Source organism: Neopelma chrysocephalum, unplaced genomic scaffold (genome assembly GCF_003984885.1).
Source record: "Neopelma chrysocephalum unplaced genomic scaffold, ASM398488v2 Primary Assembly neopelma1_77, whole genome shotgun sequence".
NCBI lineage: Eukaryota > Metazoa > Chordata > Aves > Passeriformes > Pipridae > Neopelma > Neopelma chrysocephalum.
This window is the reverse complement of record NW_020897738.1, coordinates 7,743,266-7,762,755: the sequence shown is the minus strand read 5'-3', so window position 1 is coordinate 7,762,755 and position 19,490 is coordinate 7,743,266. Positions and strand designations below refer to the sequence as shown.

The window sequence follows — 19,490 nt, the reverse complement described above, 5'->3', positions numbered from 1 at the left end:
CCCTTTACTACAGTTTGAATGCTCCTGGATGTTCTGGTCTATGAATGGGATCCAGAGGACAGTCCTGAGCCACTGGATCAGGCTGTACCTCTCCCTGTAGGTTGGAGACAGAGATGTTAAGGCCAACTGATGCACACCACGGTCAGGGAAACAAAATTCTCCATGATACACTTGGAAAAAGGCTTTGTGTGGTCTGTTTTTAAACATCTTGAACATCAGAGCCCCCATGCCTTTCCCTGAGAGCTGATCCCCCTCCCAAAGAGGCTTTTCAGCCTGCACTTCCACATGCAAAACTTTTCCATTGCCCAGACACCGGGCTTAGGCAAGCACAGATTTGATTACTGCTTTAGCTCTTGCTAAAAATGCAAGGGAAAACCTACCTATGAGCAGGAAAGGCTGGGAACACTGCGAACATACCACCAGAGTAGTTTGTATTACTGTCATTACAGCTTGAAACTATCTAGCCAGCCTATCTATTTGGCTGGGCTACGGCTTTTTATTTGCACTAAATCAAACGGAATGGCGAGTGCTCTTTGCAGAACTGCCTAAAACTTCTTATAATTCAAAGGCTGCACGGTAGGAAGAGTGATGGGAGAGAGCAGGGACTGTGCTGGGAATGACAGGTGGCAGACTGTTGTTTGGTACCTACCAAATTACTCTGCTGCTCCCAGGGCTGCCTTGGCATTTCATTATCCCAACTCTCTCCTGGAAGGATGCGGACATAAATTCACACCTCATGTCCTGGTTTCCGTCAAACTGAGTAAGAGTGCAAATGCTGGCACCAACTGGGAATGCCAAGCAGGGCTTGGCATGCTAGAACAAACTCTCAGCTGTGGTCTTTGCCAGCTACCTGCATTTATCATTGTAATGGCCTGCCAGACAGGACTTGGCAAGCGACAGAGGAGGGCGGGAGGAGGAGGGCCAGGCTCTGCACTGCCAAGCAATTCATTCCTGTAGCTCCTGCCATCACTGTACCAGCAGGGCAACCTTCATTTTATTTTATCTTTTAACCAATTACGTGTCACCCAAATCCCACCTGCAGCTTTCTCCAACACAAATGGCTATAAATCACAGTTCAGAGACCGAGAGGGTTTTGCAAGACATTTGATTTCATAAAAAGGTCACTGTCTGTCTGAGGATTGCTGCAGTTCAAAAATAACTGAATAACAACCTGCATTGGCAGACAGGGAAGGAACAGCTTCCATGGTCTGTTGCATGTTGTCAGATAATATTAGAACAATTAGGGAGGCCAACAATGGCAGAACCATTAGGATTCAGCTAAACCAAAGTGCTGATACAAACTCAGTGAAATATCTCCTCCTTCCAATTTTGGAAGAAAACATAATCAATTCAATAAGAAAGGGAAAAATGCATGAGCACACTAGAAACATTCGACACAACCACCTTGAGCAGGCAAACAGAATACATGCCTGTCATCACTGCAGCCTGCTCCAATCTGCCTGGGTATTCCCCAGCTTAACCCCCAAGCTCTGCTATTTCTCAGAGCACTGCAATACTCTGAGGCCCCAGAGCACTCAGGATGGTCTCCTCTTTAGGGGAAATGCTGTCTTCCTTAATCCATACACTGGATATGTAGCAGACCCTGGATGGACCTTCCTGTGAACCATATCACAGAGCAAACATTTGAGGACACTCCAAAATCATTTGACACTGATGCTGTTCTGGACACCCTTAGTGTCCACCTCTCTCTTGCAGGTGACACGTCACACCAGACAGCATCAAATTCTCTGAAAAACATCAGGTTAACTGCAGCAAATACATGAGACACAGGGAAGGTTGCATGGTCCTCCCAGCCCGGACCATGACATATGGCACACGGACATCCCCCTGACAGAATTCCCCAGTGACGGATGCAATCCTGACACGGCCCTTTCCTGGGCCTGGGGGGTGGTCAGGGAGCTTATCAGGAAGGCAGCTCTTGTCCACTGCCACTGAAACTTGCTGTCTTACCCGCAGCAACCTCAGAGGAGTGCCTGTGCAGAAGGCTCTTTTGTTGTTGTTGTCTCTAATTCACCGCTCCAAAATATTTCTTGGCGGCATCCCAGGGCTGGAGCCTTATCTGCCCATCCCCCCCGGCAGACACACAGCAGCTGTGGAGGCTTATCACGGTTGCCTGTCCACTGAGTTTACAAATTAACACCCTATCGAGGCTGCACGAGGGCTGATTAATCAGAGAGAGGCAGTCTGAGGGCCTTTATCACCGTGAGCGGCTGCTGGGAGAGAAGTCACAAATCTCTCAGGAGGCCAGAGATGCCTTACAAATGAAAGAGCAGGAGGCCAGAGAGGAGGAGGGTGCAGTGGTAGGGGAAGCAGATATTTTAGAGATAGTGGTGATGGAGGTAATGGAGCAGCGGAGGGGGGAGCTGCAAGAAAACGCCAGTACGTTATGACAGCTAAAAAAAAAAAAAAAGAAGATAATTAACAGCCTATACCTCATGATTCTAGCTTTCCCTCCCCGGGCTATAATTTAGCCTATTGCTCCTTTGCTCCAGAGGACAATAAACATTTATTATGTTAAACACATAACTGTGCTGCACAAAAGCACCGTTCTTTCCCAGGTCCACTCCTTGCACAGCTGTGCAACCCGGGAGGACGGGGCTGCTGAAGTGGGCTCCCCTTTTGTGCAGAAAATTACTTGGTTTGGACACAAAACACATCCCTGGCTTCCCCCAGAGTTGCAGTGTGCTGGATGCATTCACACTGAACGTGAAGGCAAATCCCAAGAGGCTGAGAGCTCTTGGATGGGTCCAAGAGCCCACCAGCATCTGCCACGCAGTGTTAGGATGTGCCCGGGTGTGGGAGCATTGGCAGGCAGGAGCAGCTCCTGCAGAGCTTCACCACCTAAGAAGTATCTCCTCTTTGTAATTCAGCAGCCTTGCTAAGAGGTTTACTGGGAAATGTTCAATCCCTCCAGAATTACGTGTAGGAGACATTCTTATTACAAGATGAATATTACAGTGGTGTGAGCTGCCCCCTCCAAGCACTTGAGCCTCTGTAAGAGCACAGTGATTTAGGGGATTTGCCTGCCACTGGACTATGGCTCAGGCACTGCTCTCCTGTACCTCAGTGCCAGTACCTGCTGCAGCCCTCCAGCTTTGTGCTTGTGTCAGGACAAAGCAAAATAATTATAAAGACCACGGGGACCCACACTGGAGAGATTTAAAATCTAATACATCTTTAAAGGAAACCAAATTGGGCATCTGCCTGCATTTGTCAACATTCACTTCTAATTTTAAGTTTTCAAGTTTAATCCTTGCGACCGAGACACACAGCTGGATTTTTCCTTTGAAGTGTACTGTGTATGTAAGCTGAGATTCCCATGCAGCAACGTGGCTCCAGAAGGTACAACTTTAATAAAAATGTTACCAGCACGAAGACATTCATAAGCAAACACTGCAACCACCTCCTGTCCAGTGCTTTCTGTCAACACACCAGCAAAGAATTCAACAAATAACCTCTGGATGAAAATGTCATTCACTGCAGCTTTGCCACCAACAGCGCCGGGTGTGGGCGTGATCCTGGGGAAGGGCCATTCCCATTTTGCCCACGGAAACTGCAGAAATAGAGCACTCACACAGCCCAACTGAACATCTCCAGGCCAGCTCTTTTCAGACAGCACCGGGAAACGGAATCAAACAAAAATGAATGATCATCTGCCCTCCCCCCCCCTTCCTGATCCAATGAGAAAACTATTTCCCAAACCACCTGGATTATTGGTCTAGGAACCCTTGCAGATGCCCAGTTTTAACAGTATCCATTAGGTTAATTAGCATTGGGCAAGGAGATGCTGTGTATTAGTCCAGGAAAGGAAGGACAGCTTTTTTATTGGAGGAGTCCCTGCCAGGCTCTGTGAAGCAAACAGCTGTGGAAGGTCTTCTCACAGCCCTTCCCTGCCAACAGACACCAGATTAATCTGAGCTGGGCTGGACCCCCACGTGTGATGTTCAGCAGAGCCACGGGTAAGCAGGGCAATGATACCTCCTGTCACCCCAGTGAGATAACAGCAACTCTATACATGAAGGAAACATCAAATATTCATCAGGTAAACAATACGAACGCGGTAATCCCAAAACACGGGGAAATTTTAGCAGCTGTCTCTCTGGTGTTTATCAGATTGACTCTTTAAACTTCATTACCAAGTCTGCCCATCAGCCCTTCTCCCTCTCTCTCTCAGGTCTCGTGTTTCTACATTTTAGGGAAAGGATGTCTCTGCTGGATTAGCTGCTCCCCACAGCTCTGTTCCCACACACAGACACCCTCACTCTAACAGAAAGCTCACTGCAGGGTGCATGAGGATTTAAAGACCCATCAGACAGGATTAGGAACACCTAAAAAAAGGGAACCAGGACAGAGTATAAATTTCCCTACAAACAGAGGAAAAAATATGGAGGGAAGACTCTGGTTCACATCTGCAAAGCATCTGGTTTCCCATCCCTCACTCGTCCAAGGGCAGTGAAGTGCACTCGCCTACTTTTTACAGGAAAGGGTCACCAAGCATTCCTCCTGTGCTATACAATAGGTCAAGAAAGAAGCTCTCACTGCTGCACCTTGGTTAAATATGGCATTAACTGACCTCATCTTCTGCATAAAAAGGTGGTGAAGGGGGCAGTCCCCCACTTTCAGCCAACATATAATCTGTCTTCTCCAATTAGATATGCTTTGCAACAAGTGTGGTGGATCCATTTATTTCCATACTGCAATAATGCAGATAAATCCAACTTTGGCTCCAGTCCCACTGCTTTCAAAGCTGGGGCTCTGCATTTCCAATCCTTGCCCTTTTTTTTTTTTTTTTCCCTTTCTGCTGCAAAATGTCACCAATTTACTTTAGCCTGGGGGCCCATTTCGAGTTTTACCGCTAATATACGAGAAATGCATTTTTCAAGCTGTTACCACTTAACTGTACTGATATCAGCCACTCAGGGGACACAATATTGTTTACACATCCTGCTCTATGGAATAAGCACGGATGCCAAAACTCTGCCTGGGTTGTGAAGGAGACGTTTACTCTCTGTTTTATGAGATTTCCTCGATTTGTGGCTGCCTCAATGGTCGTAAAAACAGCTGTAAATCAAAAGAGCACCACAAAATTGCAATAACAACTGTCGAACTCGGCTCTAAAAAGCATAACTCCCAGCAGCAGAAGGTGGAAGGCTTTTTCCTGATTTAATACCAGGTGTGGGGGAGCCCTAGTAAGTCTACGTGCAGCACTGTGTCTGCCCACAGTCACCCCCACACGGGCTCAGCCAAACCCCTGTGTTTTGGCTGCTCCCCTATCGCTCGCCCCGGCTCTGCCCCACGTAGTTCCTTCCGGCCTCTTTTCCTCCTCTTTTCTGGAAAACAGAAGTCTTTTTCAAACGCCTGGAGAAGGCTTATACAAATAACTGCTGAATGCACAGCCCTGTTTAAAGCATTAAAACAGGCAGAAAAGGCAGCCCAGCGTTCAGGCACGGCCGTGCTCCCAGCTGAGGCTGCTCTGCACAACAGGAATGGCTTTAGCAGATGACCCCAGCCAGGGCCTGTCACCTTGCTCCTGGCCTACCCGGGAGAGCCTGAATTCCTGCACAGCCTCTCAGCCCAGTTTTTAGGGAGTGGAGCGAAGGAGGAGAGGGCTGGTGGGATGTGAGTTATTAACAACCATCTTCTGGGAGCTGATTCCAGCTAAAATGGTTCCAGAACAGGCAGCTCCATTTGCCCTGACGGTCTCCAGCCAGGACTGGCCAAGCAGCAGATGCACGAATTCAAAAGTTTCTGTTACTCTGTGCCACTGGCTACAGTCCAAACCAAAGAGAGAGTTTCACCCGTGGGTAAAAGAGCCTTCCTGGATTTTTCCATGCCCCATTCCAGTTGCTTTCACAAACAATCTTCTCATCCTTGTCTCCAAAATTACTAAAAGACTCTCAGTTCCTGCATCTCGCCACCCCACCCCCCCAATCTGAGATGAACTCGGCCAACAACAAACTCCCTTCACCACCTCCCAGCTCTGAGAAACCAGCTGTGGCACCGACAGCCACACTATAAACCCCGGGCCAACAGAGCTACCCAGCCTCCTTGTGCCCCCTGTCCAAAGCACCAAAAGCTTTCCTGGCCTCACCAGCCAGGTCTTCATTCTCTTTTTCAAATTTCCTCTTACATCGAATTTCTTTCATGGCATTTAATTAGCCCAGCTTTCTCCATTACAGAAAGAGGTTTGTATGTGCACAGGCCAAAGTGTGTGAAGAAACAATGAGAGAAAGTTCATGGGAAGTCAGTTTAGATGCTGCTCATCTTAGTTTTTCTGTCTGCAGTAGGCTAAAATACACTTGAGTTCCAGTGTGTTACTGTATCTGTGCCTGGCAGTGTGTTTTTCCAGATGCATATCCTAATTATGCTCTTCAAGCAAATGCCCCGTGGAGCAAGGTAGTAGAAGAGAAAACCTCTTTACAGTCACCACCATGCTGTGATCCATTCTGGACAGGAACTCCCCCCTGCATTGAGAGGACAATTTAATTTCCATGGACCACTTGATGTGAAGGGAAAAGGATCTATATTCTTTTGTCTGAACCCCACAAAGTGTCAGCCCTTCTTTTCCCATTCTTCTGGTGGATGTGTACATTCACATTCCTGAGAAAATCCCCAATAGACGGGAATGGTCTTTCACTTCCAACACATTATGCCTCCCTGCTACAATCTTTTCCTTCTTGTACAATGCCTCTTGACTTTCCTTTGGCTCTTTTCTTTGCAATTTTTCCTTTATGAATGCAATCAGAGAGACAAAACAAAAAAATCCCCCCAAACCCAAATGAACAAAAAATGTCATTCAGAGCCTTTGCCAATGATGTTACTGGCAATTCCAGTTGAGAAACCATCTGTACAGACATGAACTGATCTGACGTAGGGAACAGCTAGTTTTATTTCAAAAAGCTCTGTGTTCCCAGTGTTCTGGGTACAGGAACTCAACAAGCCAGCTGAAGCCAATAGGGTGAATATGTGATCAGCTACACCCATGCAGCCCTTCCAGATTTATTCCTTTTGTACTACAGTGAGTATCTGGGTGGGGTTGCAAAAACTATTAAAGCAGTCAAATACATACCATGCCAACTGCTGACCACAAAATCAGCCCATTTCCTCACCCACAAACTATAAGAAACATCTCCCAGTAACTGGCTCCTATCAGTAACCAGCTATTTCCAACAAAAACATGGTTCTGCTCCGTTTGGAGTCTGGCACGTCTCAAGAAGGATGGAAGGCTGAAGTGTAAATGTGTGACTCGTACTGGGAAGGTGGTGTGCTGCAGCAGGACGGGCCATCTAACAGCAGTTGTTATGATAAGGCATAATTGCAGGGCAATTACCAGGTTTATTTTCCATATATACCAATAGGATTTTGCCCATGAAGTTCTGTTTGCTCACAGTGAATGGCAGATGTCTGCCAGAGGTTCTGTGTTCTGAAAGTCTCTGCTGTGTTTGCTCACGAACCTGTGAATGTGCAGAGCACTGCTGATGTGGCTTTGCTCCTCTCCCTTTGTGGTGATGTCTCGGGGGGGATGTTTTCTGAGTCACTGGCCAACGCCTGCCATGCTCAGCCACCAACTGGAGTTTCCAGCACAGCCACACATGTGACCTGCCCAAGGGCCCTGGCTCTGGGCAGAGGAAAGCTGCCCAGCTGGAGGGGGAACACCACTGCTGTGTGTTCAACCACCAGCTTTGCACAGGAGATGCTTTTGGAAGAGCTGTACTTCACCTCTCTTTGGCTAACTACGTGCTCACTTCCCAAGGCATCAATAATTCTACGTCCTGGAGGACGACTGCACCTCTGGGAGCCGAGTGCTGGGCTCCCCTGGCTTGCTCCTGGCTCTTCTCCCTTTGGACTCTTTGTGGCAAGGGCTGAGGCCACTGCCCTTTTCCTGCCTCTCTTCAAAAGTCCCACATCAGCTACCAGCTCATTTCACTGGCATTTATTTCTTGGAGTCACAAATGTAGTGTTATAAGAAACCTTTGTGACTTTAGCCCTGATGTGACTGTGCCTGCTCAGTAAGGAGATGAAAAGCTTACGGTGAAGAAAGAGGCAGAATAATCCTGCATGTTAATACACAGTGACTAACACCTTCCTGGTGACAATCTCCTTGTACTCTCTGCAGAGGGATGTGTGTAATGATCCTCCAAAGACACTATCTGGAAAATGCACAGAAGGCTCTGATCAGACCTCAGCATCTCCCGATTAGCTTAGCGAGAGCAGTGGAAGGGACATCAATTTTCTAGGAAGTGCATTCAGAAAAGCACTTGATCAAACGCTCAGCACCAGGGATGGATGTGCTTAATCTCACCAAAGCACTTTCCTAAACCATCGCCTTGCTTGTTCCTTCTGTGAAAAATAAAATGGTGGAAAGGCCTCCAAGACCAAAACCACAGACCCGAACAGTCAGGTTCAGGAGAATTCTGATGAGGCTCTGAATTTCTGTGGCTTTCAGCTCATCTGTAAAACAATCTGGAAGTGCTGACTCTGGCAAATTGGAGGAGGAAATAAATAGAAAGTAAAGAGAAATAGCCAAAGTGGATGAAGCTGCTGTCTTATTGTATACACAGCCTAGGTTAGTCCAAAGGAAAAGTATATATCTTTTGCTGGGTATACCCTTCCTGGGGTTTTAATTATTTTTTTCCTTTCCTAAACCAATAGCAGATACACCTTGACAAACCCAACATGCTGCAGCCAATCCATCAGCTTCTCTACATCGGGCAGACCGCAGAAAATGGGATTTTTCTTCCCTGTTTGCCTCCTGGTCTTGTTGCTGCTGCTCTCCACTAACAGACTCACAAGCCCTTCCCCTGCACCCTGGCTGGTGACTGATGGCTGGACTCGGAGCAGATGGCTCATGGAGCTGGGACTGCTGTTTCCTACGCACTTCAGCAGTTCCAATCAGACCTGGGGGTCTCCTGCCCAGCTCTGCAAGAACACAAAGCAAAAGGTGCAGCAGTTCTATACCCAATGAGCCAAAGCCACTTTTTAAGCTCATTTAAAATATCTCTCTGACTAGATATTTCTCAAAATAGGCACCTGTGAGCACAAGCTAAGTAAGAGCAGCAAAATATAATCTAAGACACTTGAAAACTTTGGATTTTTAATCTTCCCCCCGGAACATGTCTGTTCCAACTTTGTTATTTTGGACAACACAATTTTGTGCAAGGCCATATGCACAACTCTGCCAGACTGACTGAGATCCCTGACTGATCTCCCAAGGAACTGTCTGGTTTTCTATGCCCAATCCAAGCTTTCAGGTCCCAAGACTTACTGCTGTATCTCACGGGAAGAGAAATTCAACAAAGCTGATCCCTCTGCCTCTACCTTAATCTCCAGACAAGTAATTCCAGAGCCCCAAGTCCTCCTCCAGCAACACAGAGCAGCCTGAAGCATGTTCTGAGCTGGGTATGCACAAAGAACCACTGTGTGTTTTGTTGTCTTTATTACGAACACTTCAGGGCAATGACCACCTTTAATTTGTGCCTTCCATAACATCAAACATGATATTAAAACCTTAGAAATAGTTGTGCTTGTGCACGATATCCCGAAGGCTTTTTTTCTCTAAACCACTTCCAGCATGTACAGACAAAAGAAATAATGTCATCCTGCCCCCAACACTCCCAGCCATCAGAGGCAACGTTAACCACAACTTTGCTTCTGCTCTACATAAATGTTTCTGTGCATTACAAATAAGCACCTCATTCAAAGATCTCTCCCCAATTTATTTCACTCCAAAAAAGGAGACAGATGGCAGAAGACAGAGGGTTTTACAGTAAGAGGGGTTGGATTTTTTTTCCTCTTCATTTGTTCCCTATGCTGTTTCTTATCCTTGGGGACCTGGAGTTTCTTTTGATAGCACTGTGCTGCCTAATAAACAGGCATACAAGCACAGTCACAAGTATACATCTATCATCAAAGAGCCCTTCTTGTCTCCACTCCCCACAAAGTTGATTAATGATTACGTGTTTAACACATACATTATACATGGGAGGGGGAGACGAAGAGGGTAAATCCAAGCCCCTGTATACATTTACATATATTTACATACGCACATATAAAAAGCAGGGAAGCAAAAGAAGGCCATTCCCATTGGGACAGAAATCCATTTTGGTAAACATACCTCCTAGCTCTCCTTCGTAAAAATACAAAGGCAAAGGGAAGGCTGTACCTGGCCTAAGGAAAAAACTGAAGCACAGCAAACAGCCTTGTTTGGTTCCTGCAGTTCTATCCTGACACAAAACTGGTAACTCCATTATCAGCAGTCACATTAGTTATGGTTTGCAAATGTGATCTAACAGCTGCTGCACAGCTTGGGAGAAAGGAAAGGGGTTTAAGTTTTAAGGGTGCTCCTGGTTTGTATTATTAATTCATACAGCTAAAATCCTGGTTCGTCTGGCCATAAATGAGATAATTAATACAATTAAACGACCCCTTTATGCAGTAAGAAAAAAATATCTATCTTGTCACATCAGTCAATACCCAGAGGTACTGGGAGCATTTAATGGACTGCAACCTGGGGTGACTAGAGATAACCACAGAGCCAGGCCTGACCCTTAAAGGCAGACGAAGAAGAGATGTAGCGCGGAAGGGTTCAATATGGCAAACTTCCTTTTGCATCCTCCCAGGCCGAGCCAATCCCTGGACCTGGAGAGCTGCCCATGTAAAAGAAAGCTGCCTGAAGGCTGCTTTAATCATGCTGACTGCCAGTGGTCTTGAGCAATTGTTCCAGCAGCTGGGGGAGCAGTGCCATGGCAAAGGACTCCCCTGACAAAGTCCCTTCTGGCAGCGGGGACAAAGCTGGCACTGAAACTGCCATTGTGGCTCTGGCTCTCCAAAGTGTCCCCGTGCAGAGTTAATCTCCCAGCCACCCGCTCTGCTGCTTTCCAAACATCTTTGGTTTCCAAACATCTTTGCGAGGTTGGGATTTAACACTGCTCCGTTTGCACGGGGGCTCTCGAAACACCCCAGTGGTGTTGGGTTTTAACCTCTGCTGAACTGATCCACACCAGCGTTCTGGGAGATCAACTGATGAAATGTTAGCAAGAAAAACCTTCCACATACAGGGCTGGTTACAGTCCATTTTTTTTTCCACTTCTTTTTCACCCATAACCTTTCGACTCTGAGTCATGATCACTGACCCCACGACTTCACTCTTTTTCTTTCAGTAAAGCTCAGGGCCTGTACTAAAGACCTCACTTTCTTCCACCTGCTCATCCCTTATTTCCAATATAAACGTTTTCTTTAGCTTTACAAGAGTGGAAGAGATTTGTTATGAGTTTTGCAAACAGAAAAATTCACAACTGTTTGGGAAGCTGCAGTGGGAGGTCACCACGTATCACCACCAGCTGCAGGGCCAGGGCTTGCATCAGCCCAGCACACCTTTTATCATCACCTCGTGGAAACCCAAGCACACTTCTTTTGCATTGCTACTGCAGTGTTTTGTGGTGGATATTTCAGATCCACCTGGGCTACAGCCAGGAGATCTACTCTTTGCAATAGTAAAGTAATTAATAAATAAATGCAGCCCTATCAAAGCACTCCTGGTTCACTTCCACTAGTACAAACGTATACCTGATCTCAGCCAGTGCTTATTTGTTTAGAAACCCAAAAAACATCTCCACACAACGGAAAGACAAGCATATAACAAATACTAAGCCATCCTTTCCCAATTTAGAAGTCTTTGAGCCATATCTGGCTTGTCTGAGTTGGTATCTAGTCAGCCTCCAAACCAGAGAGCCAGATTTCTGGGACAAGAGGTAAGAATATAGACAGTTTTGACTCTGAGAAAGGGAAAATGATCACATGAAAGGTGTCCTGGTTCAAGAGAGACATCAGTGTCACATCCCTTCTACCCCCTCCTTGGCAGATATCCCAGTGGAAGTCCCAGTGCTGTCTCCCAAAAGCAGCAGTGGCTCATGCCCATGTTTATGAGCTCAGTGAAATGGGTTATGGTGTCAAACACTGGCTGGGTGAGCTGGGGCTGAACGTGCTCCTGCTTCATTGTCTTGCCTGTGTCCAGGGGTTTGAAAAGTGCTACAACCAAATTCACTTTCATCTTCACCACTTCTAGATTTCAAATTCTTTTACTTCGAACTGACAAAATGAGCAAGACACTCACTCTGGAGACTGTTCAACACTGCATGACCAAAGCCTCAAGACTGTCTGCCCTCTCCTGAGGCAAACCTCCTGCACAACTCTGCCAGCAGAAAAATGACTCAACTTGCAGACTCTGGGGACTTTGGGGTTGAAGCAACTGCCAAACCATGCATGAAAACACCGTGATGGCTCTTTGCACCTTTTAAAGCAGGGAGATATCACAGAACAAAACCTGAAGAGCCAACGAGGGACTCTCGCTAACCCAAGGGTGTGAGGCACAAGGAAAGCATCAGCACTCCTGCACCTGGGCTCAAGACAAGGTTACAACCCCAGCTCAAGCAAGATGACATTTTTAAATCAAAGAGATTTTGAACTATCTTAAGGCACAGATGTCACGAAAACATGAGGCATGACTGGAAGATCTCCAAATGCCATCAGAAACAAAGATTTTGCTCTCTACGGTGATTTTAAGGCAGCTGATATCTTTGTTGTGCCATCTTGCCAAAACATGAAAGTCATATAAAACTGCAAGTGGGATAAGGGCCATCTTCAACCTGCTCTTGGGTAGGTAGCCAGGAATGATGCCCCACAGTAACCACACCTAAGACATCTTTCAAGAGGCAGCAGTGAAAAGCAGGACATGAGAAAGCAAATGGGTACATCAAGCTGATGCACAGAAAAAAACTGGGGCTACTGGATTCAAGGTTTGGGATTATTTCACCTTACCCAGAGAAAGAGGCTTATGAGTTCACATTAAACACACACACAAGGGGAGAGAGTGATCCATCAGTGGTTTGGGATCTTGTTGTGGAGGGACCAACGTGGGTGAGCACAGGGTGACCAAGAGAGAAGCAGATTCAACTCCCCTCCTGGTGCTCAAGCCAGTGCATTTGGAGGGAATGACAACAAATGCACAGGAATAATGTGTTGTGCTGCCAGTGTGGCTGCATCACTGCTCTCTTCAGCCACGCTGAGCAGAGCCCCAAAGATTGCTGCAGGTACCCTCCTCACCACACAAACTGAATACATGAAAACATAGGAGGGGAAAAACATGAAAATCACATTAGACAGGAGGAGCAGGAGTTTCCCTGCTGTTAGTGCCTTGGGTGGGCAGCAAATCCAGTGCTACACATCAGAGTACAACGAAGGCAAACTAGTAAGAAATAAGAAGCATACAACAGAGCACTGCAACCGAGATGTTCAAGAGACTGAGCAAGGTTTAAAGCTCACAGATTACAGCAGAGCATAACATGACAGAGTTGGCAAGGCACTCCAGTGCAGAAGTGACTCAAACCTTGACATTTTGACTTTGAAATTTCTGTTCAAATATGAGTTTCTCTATGGCTACAAAAGCCATGAAAAAACTCCACAGCCACATTTCAAAAAACCCCGATCTGCAGCACAGAATCCCTTTTTCCCCCCTCCATGTTTGTACAGCACCCAGTGTGGTGAAACCCTGGTCTGTCACTCAGGCTTTCAGGTACTACTGGAATGCAAAGAGCAATAAAAACATCCACCCTTGAAACAGCAATCTTGAAAAAACCGCTGCCCTTGGTGCTGTAATAATCTCCACTGCAAATTGAAAATGTTGCCATCGCACCAAGAAGTGCTGGAAATATTTAGTGCTCCTGTTATCAACCTGGGTTCAGTTTCATTAGTAGTCCAGACGTGTGGTAATGAAGAACCCATTCAATTCCCTATCTCTGCTAGTGGTACACTTCATGGGCTCGTGGAGAGCACACATAAACCCGTTATCTCTGACAGGGATGGACACATGTGTGCATGTCCCAGATTTGGAAACTGCACTGCAGCGAATGCAGCCTTCACGTCACTCAGCTGCACAGCTTAGAATTTTACATTTTAATTTTTTTGATGTCTGGGGAGATTAAAATGAGAACTGGCAGCATGTGCAAGGGATACTGCACTTTGAATGTCTTATCTATAGTGATTCAGGCTTCCCGGAGCTCCAGATGAAGCAGGTTTTTCACGATGGAAGAAACCACATTACACTGCTCCCTAGGAAGTGAAACAAAACAATAAAGGACGGTTAATCTCTTCTCTAATTCTGCTCTGTGGGACAACTCCTTCAGCAAGCGGCGCCTGGCTGTATCTACCTGGGAGGGGGTCATTTCACTTCGGCTTCCTCCTCTGCTTCCCTCTGTCCCTGGGAGCGCTCTGTCTCCCCGCTGCATCTTTCAATGGCTTTATCAGAGCTTGCACCAACTCAAGCGTGAGAAGTAGCTCTGGGCCCAGCGGGGAGAGGTGGGGGAGTGTGTCTGTGTGTGCTGCGGGTGGGGAGGGGGGGAAGACGAGGGAGGAAATGTTATTCTGTCCTTTGTCTTTTCAACAATTTCTTTTTTAATGCAACTTGCAGAGCAGCATATAATTAGGGGTCTTGCGGAGCGGGCTTAAACTCAGGAGTAACCCTTCTAACGACCTCGGCAACGGATAATCAGGTAGCGGCTGTGGGGCTCAGCACGGCTCCCCACCCGCCGCGCCGCTCGGCCTCGTAATTAGAAGCCTCCACACTCCGCTGCATAAAGGCAGATTGCAAGGACAGCGTGAAGCCCTTGTTTGAAGCTGGGGGCACAAAGATTGCAGTGCCTGTGATGGATGGAGACAAAGACTCCGATACTGGAACGCTTCCAGCAAGCCTCCGAATCCTCGCTGCGTTTCTGATGGACATTTTCAGGATTTCTTAGAGCGGCAAAGGTTTATTCTCCCGCTCTCTCCCCCCCCCCCCCCCCCCCCCCCCCCTCCCTGCAGCCCCCCCTCAGAATTCCTCCACAGCTCCCTAAGCCAGGGATGTGGATGTGATGCTGGATGGGCACACATCTCCAGAGATGCTTCCGTGGTTTTACTGTTAGAAAAACGTATTGCCCTCTTTCCCCCATCTATTTTTGTTGGTTCTCATTCCTGATGGGAGAGACACGTTGACACTTGAAAATACCTTGTGCTCAGGACACGGGGCTCAATCCAGCCCCCTCAGAAACTCCCCAGCCAGAACAGTGTTTTAGCTGACTACGTTCACACCGCTCTGAAACTGTGGCAGCAAGTCCTGTGTTTAAGCTGTGGCTGGTGTTAGCGTAATTCCCCTCAACATTTTAGCATGAATAAAAAAAAAAAATCCCCTTCTTAAAATCACACATAAACCCCATCTCTCTTTGCTGATCGAAACTTGTTTTTCTCTGTTTACACAACCTGAGGCACAGGAGCAAAGGAAAACTGACACTTCAGTGTACCCCAGCTACAGGAGGGGAAGAGGAAGAAAAGGATGGAGGACAGGATCTTTGGGTGAGAAAAACCTAAGAGAGTGAATGAAGGAAGGGTCAGTCACGTAGCCTCTTCTAAAACAGTCGCTGACTTGTATTTTACCCTAATTTCACCACCTTTCTGCATCTCCTGGGCTGCCACTGTGGCTTGTTTGTGGGTTACTCTGCACCCGACCTTACCCTGCAGAGCTGCAGCTTCTCGTCCCCACAGCAGCAGCAAAGCAAACGGGAGAAAACCAAACAGCTCAGGCAACTTGAGCACAGCACAGGAACGCACTGACAAAAAGCAGCAAAGCCAAAAGTGCTTGAATAATAAAACAGAGGAAGAAAAACCACCAGAGCCACCCAGAAGCTGTCAACTGCCAGACAGACAAGCTCCCTTGGAAAGAGCACTGAAGGCAGGTTCAGGGAAGAGCAATATCCATAAGGCAACACAGTGCCAGTGATTTTTTTCCTCAGTTTATAATGACAAGTTAACAGGGGCTGGAAGAGAACAAAACATGGAAGATTTTCATAGGAGAAATCAGGACACCCTGCCAAGGACGGCTGCCCTGAACTCGAGTTATCCCTGAACTCACATTTGTAGGCACTTAAAACCTTAGCAAGATCATTAACAAGCTAATAAGAACCACCAGCAAAAGGAGCATAACCTGGACTCGCTAATATGTTTTGTTCTGAATGATGAAAGGGCAAAAGCATCCAGACACTCAGTTGCTGCAGCTAAAAAAAAATAACAAAAGATGCTGTGATTCACATTGTCTCCTACCCTGCTCTTTCCAATGCTGTTACATTAAAGTGGTCTCCATCCTATCCTCCAGTCTGTCTTGTGTTCTCCCTGCTGTTCAAAAAGCACAGTAAGTGCTACAACATCCTCCAGAAAAATGGACTGTAACAGATGCTGTACAGCTCGGCTTAAGAATTTCCTTTGTCTCTGCATGGACAAGAGCCCCTGAGCTCCATGAGCAGCCCACTCTTCTCTGGAAATCAGCAGATTCAACAGCATCACAGGAGCAAAGCAACCTCACTGAGTTGGATCTGCAAGGACATTCTCTCCAGACTCATGACTTTTTCCCATTCACCAGGGTTTGAGGGGATAAAGGGTGGTCCTGATTTGGCAGTCCATGCCAACCTTGAACTCTCTAGTCTTGGTTTTGCTCTGGTTGGCTGCATTCAGGGAAAAACCTGTTTATGCCTTCCCTCTGAAATGATTTTAGAAGCTTCAGATCCACTTTTGTGCTGGTTGTATCACGTATTTCAGCAAAGAGGAGCATGGTTTCATCACACAGTTTTTTCTGCAGCAAGATGTGTAGTCACCTGAACAAAATCTTTTCACCAGATCTTTCTGGGGAACAGATGATGAATACAAATTTGGGGAACTACAAAGAGGTAAGCTGTAGGGAGCTTTTCAATGTTTAAAAGCTGATCCAAATCTGTGACATTTAGAAAGTACACAAAACCACTTTCACTTCTTTCAACTTCCCATGCAACACGCTCGCTGCAAACAAGTGTTTGCACAAGCTGCTTCCTAGATCTTAAATTTATTTAAGAAAGCACCTCTGCCAGCACCTTTCCTCCAGCCCAGTTCACTCCCTACAGCTCAGCTCCCAGGAGGACATGCAGTAAATCCCATCAATGCAGTGGGAGAGCACAGCCTGACCATGGAGCACACGGCCCGGTTCGGCACGGCCACGAGAAAGGCTCCTGCCCGTGGTGGAGGAGGAGCAATCCCTTTCTCCTAAGCCCTGGCCTGTGGTCTCCCAGCCTCCCAGAAGAGCAGGCCTTCCCATTTCCCTGCCTGTGCTGCCAGCAGTGAAGCCATGCAGACAGAGCTGGCACGGCTCCTGGTGACCCTGGAGATGGGGCTCCTCGCTGCAAACGGCATCAGGCGGAGCTGGATGAGATCAGACATGGAGGGGAATAGAAGGGGAACAAGATTCCAGAGGGCTCCTCTGCCTCTGAGTCGTGTTACTGTTGACTCCTTTATTGTGATTAACTCCTTGACATCCTCCTTCCGTGACAAGTGGGGGAGGACAGACTGAACTTGGTGATTAATTTATCAGTGAATTACCTCCTTCCCTTTCAAACCTCGCCCCCACTGATGATCTTTATGGCTTAGCTCTATCTTATGAGAGGGTTTACAGCTAGATACAGGTTTGACAGTTTTCATTTCATCACTGAGAAACTCTGTTTGGAGCATTCCACGTTCCTTACACAGACGTAGTGGTAACACCATCTGCAAGCTTCAGCCCACCCCACAAGCCCTGTATGAGGAAAAGAAATCCTCTCCTCCTCAACCTCTTGCTCAAATGACAGTAATTAGGGAACCTCATCACTCTAGACCTGGAGAGGGAGGGGACGTTCACGGTAATTGGAGACATTACACGAAGCCACACTGTGCTTATAAAACAAAAAAAAAAGAAAAACCACACAGAGAAAAAACAAGCCCCTTTCCCCCCAACCTGGTTGGCATTTCCTAAATAAACTGCCTTTATTCAGGCACATTGTGTGATTTTTAATACTGGAGAGACTACTGGAAGGACTCCTGCAGCCCGATTAAGTGTAATGCAGTGTAAGAAAAATAGGAAGGAGGGGGAAAACCCTCGGAAAGGCAATCGAAGTGAAAAATCCATCAACAGCACAGGGGCTCCAGTGGAGCCAAGAGTCCTGTTCTGAACACACTCCGACTTCCCAGTCGTTTGCTCTGCTGGACACTCCGGGGACCCCAGCACAGCAAACTACAATTTCTAGTAAATATATCCCAGGGACACAATTAGTTTTTCAGCTGGGGGCATGATAAATTGGTCATGCATAATTCAAGGCCAGCACAGGCTGGAGTATAAACTGCTCCATGGCAGCTTCCAGCTCCCTGACAGGGGAATGCAAATGGGGCTGCTGGCGCAGGGGCTGCTGGACCCGCTAACGCTGCACCTCCCTGCCTGCTCCCCTGTCCACCTCCATGCCTGGCAACCACCACCCCAGCCCTTCCTTCTGTGCCTCTCTTGGTGATTTTAATTTCCCAGCGATGTATCCATCACTGTCCGACGGCCCTCTGGGACCCAACGCACATTGTTATCACAACAAATACCACTCTCCGCTCCATCTACTCTGTTTTTTCCATATGCAGGCACAAGAGAATGGTTTTGGCACAGAAAGAGGCTGAGGGACTGTGTGGTCTATTGTCAGCATTAGAAGGCCTAGGGCAAGTAATTTCCAATCTGCCTCAGTGTTCCCATCGACACAATGGAGATAATTCCAACCACACAACTGCAGAGTTAGCAGGACACACTCAGTTCGGGGTTTGATAAAGGTCTGAGAGGTGGCTGAGGATATGCAGCCCACCCAAACAACAGTCTCAAGTTGTCCAACCTTATTTTAGGTATTTATTTAAATACATCTTTCTGCTCAAAGCAGGAGAAGGAGAGAACTTGCTGCTTTGCAGTTGGCCAAGTGATGTATGAAGTGAAAACTCCAAGGAAGCTTTGGGAATCCTTCAAAATGACATCCCCAAGTTTCTCAGTGCATGCCCTACAGCCTCCCAGCCAGGGAGAGACACACAGTGCACACACTGGAAAACTCTGCCAGAAGAATCATTGCAAGTACATTCTCAGATACAGCCACGTCACTGAAGGCTGACAGCTCCTTTCACCAGCTACAGTTTTGCTATCTTCCACAATCCTGAAACCACTTCTCAGGATGCATTGCCATTTTCTGCTCCTTGGGAACAGAATAAGCATTTTAAGTCCAGTCTGTGTGAAATATTCCTAAGAAGAAGGCTGAGGCAGAGCAGGGCATTAATAAAGGTTCATTTTGGCTGTGTATCTGCAGATTTAGCAGCCCTTTCATTTCATGGTCAGTTCCACAGACCCCAAGAGGTGACTTTGGTTTGCCTAATAGTGAAAATAATCCAGGTTTGTCTGGTTTTTTTCACCAGGAATACTGTTGTGGGTTTTTTTCCTGAGCATGACTCTCTTGCATAGGGCTGGGTGTTCCCTGAATGAGATCAAACAAAATTCAAGCAGAGAAATCCAGGGAGCACAGATGTTAACCTGGGTAAGTCTGAACACCCTTATCACCTTCTGTGGCTCAAACTGCCACAGTTACACAATT

General features: G+C 47.0%; 1 protein-coding gene and 1 long non-coding RNA gene across 20 annotated transcripts in view; one reads left to right on the top strand and one right to left on the bottom strand.

Annotated features, from left to right (window-relative positions):
- The window catches only part of FBRSL1 (fibrosin like 1), a 507,770-nt gene that overhangs the window by 62,169 nt on the left and 426,111 nt on the right, over positions 1-19,490 (bottom strand). The window lies entirely within an intron of this gene.
- Positions 14,552-17,882, top strand: LOC113970447. Its single transcript, XR_003535179.1, has 2 exons — positions 14,552-14,823; positions 15,324-17,882. It is a non-coding gene; the product is annotated as an uncharacterized LOC113970447 (long non-coding RNA).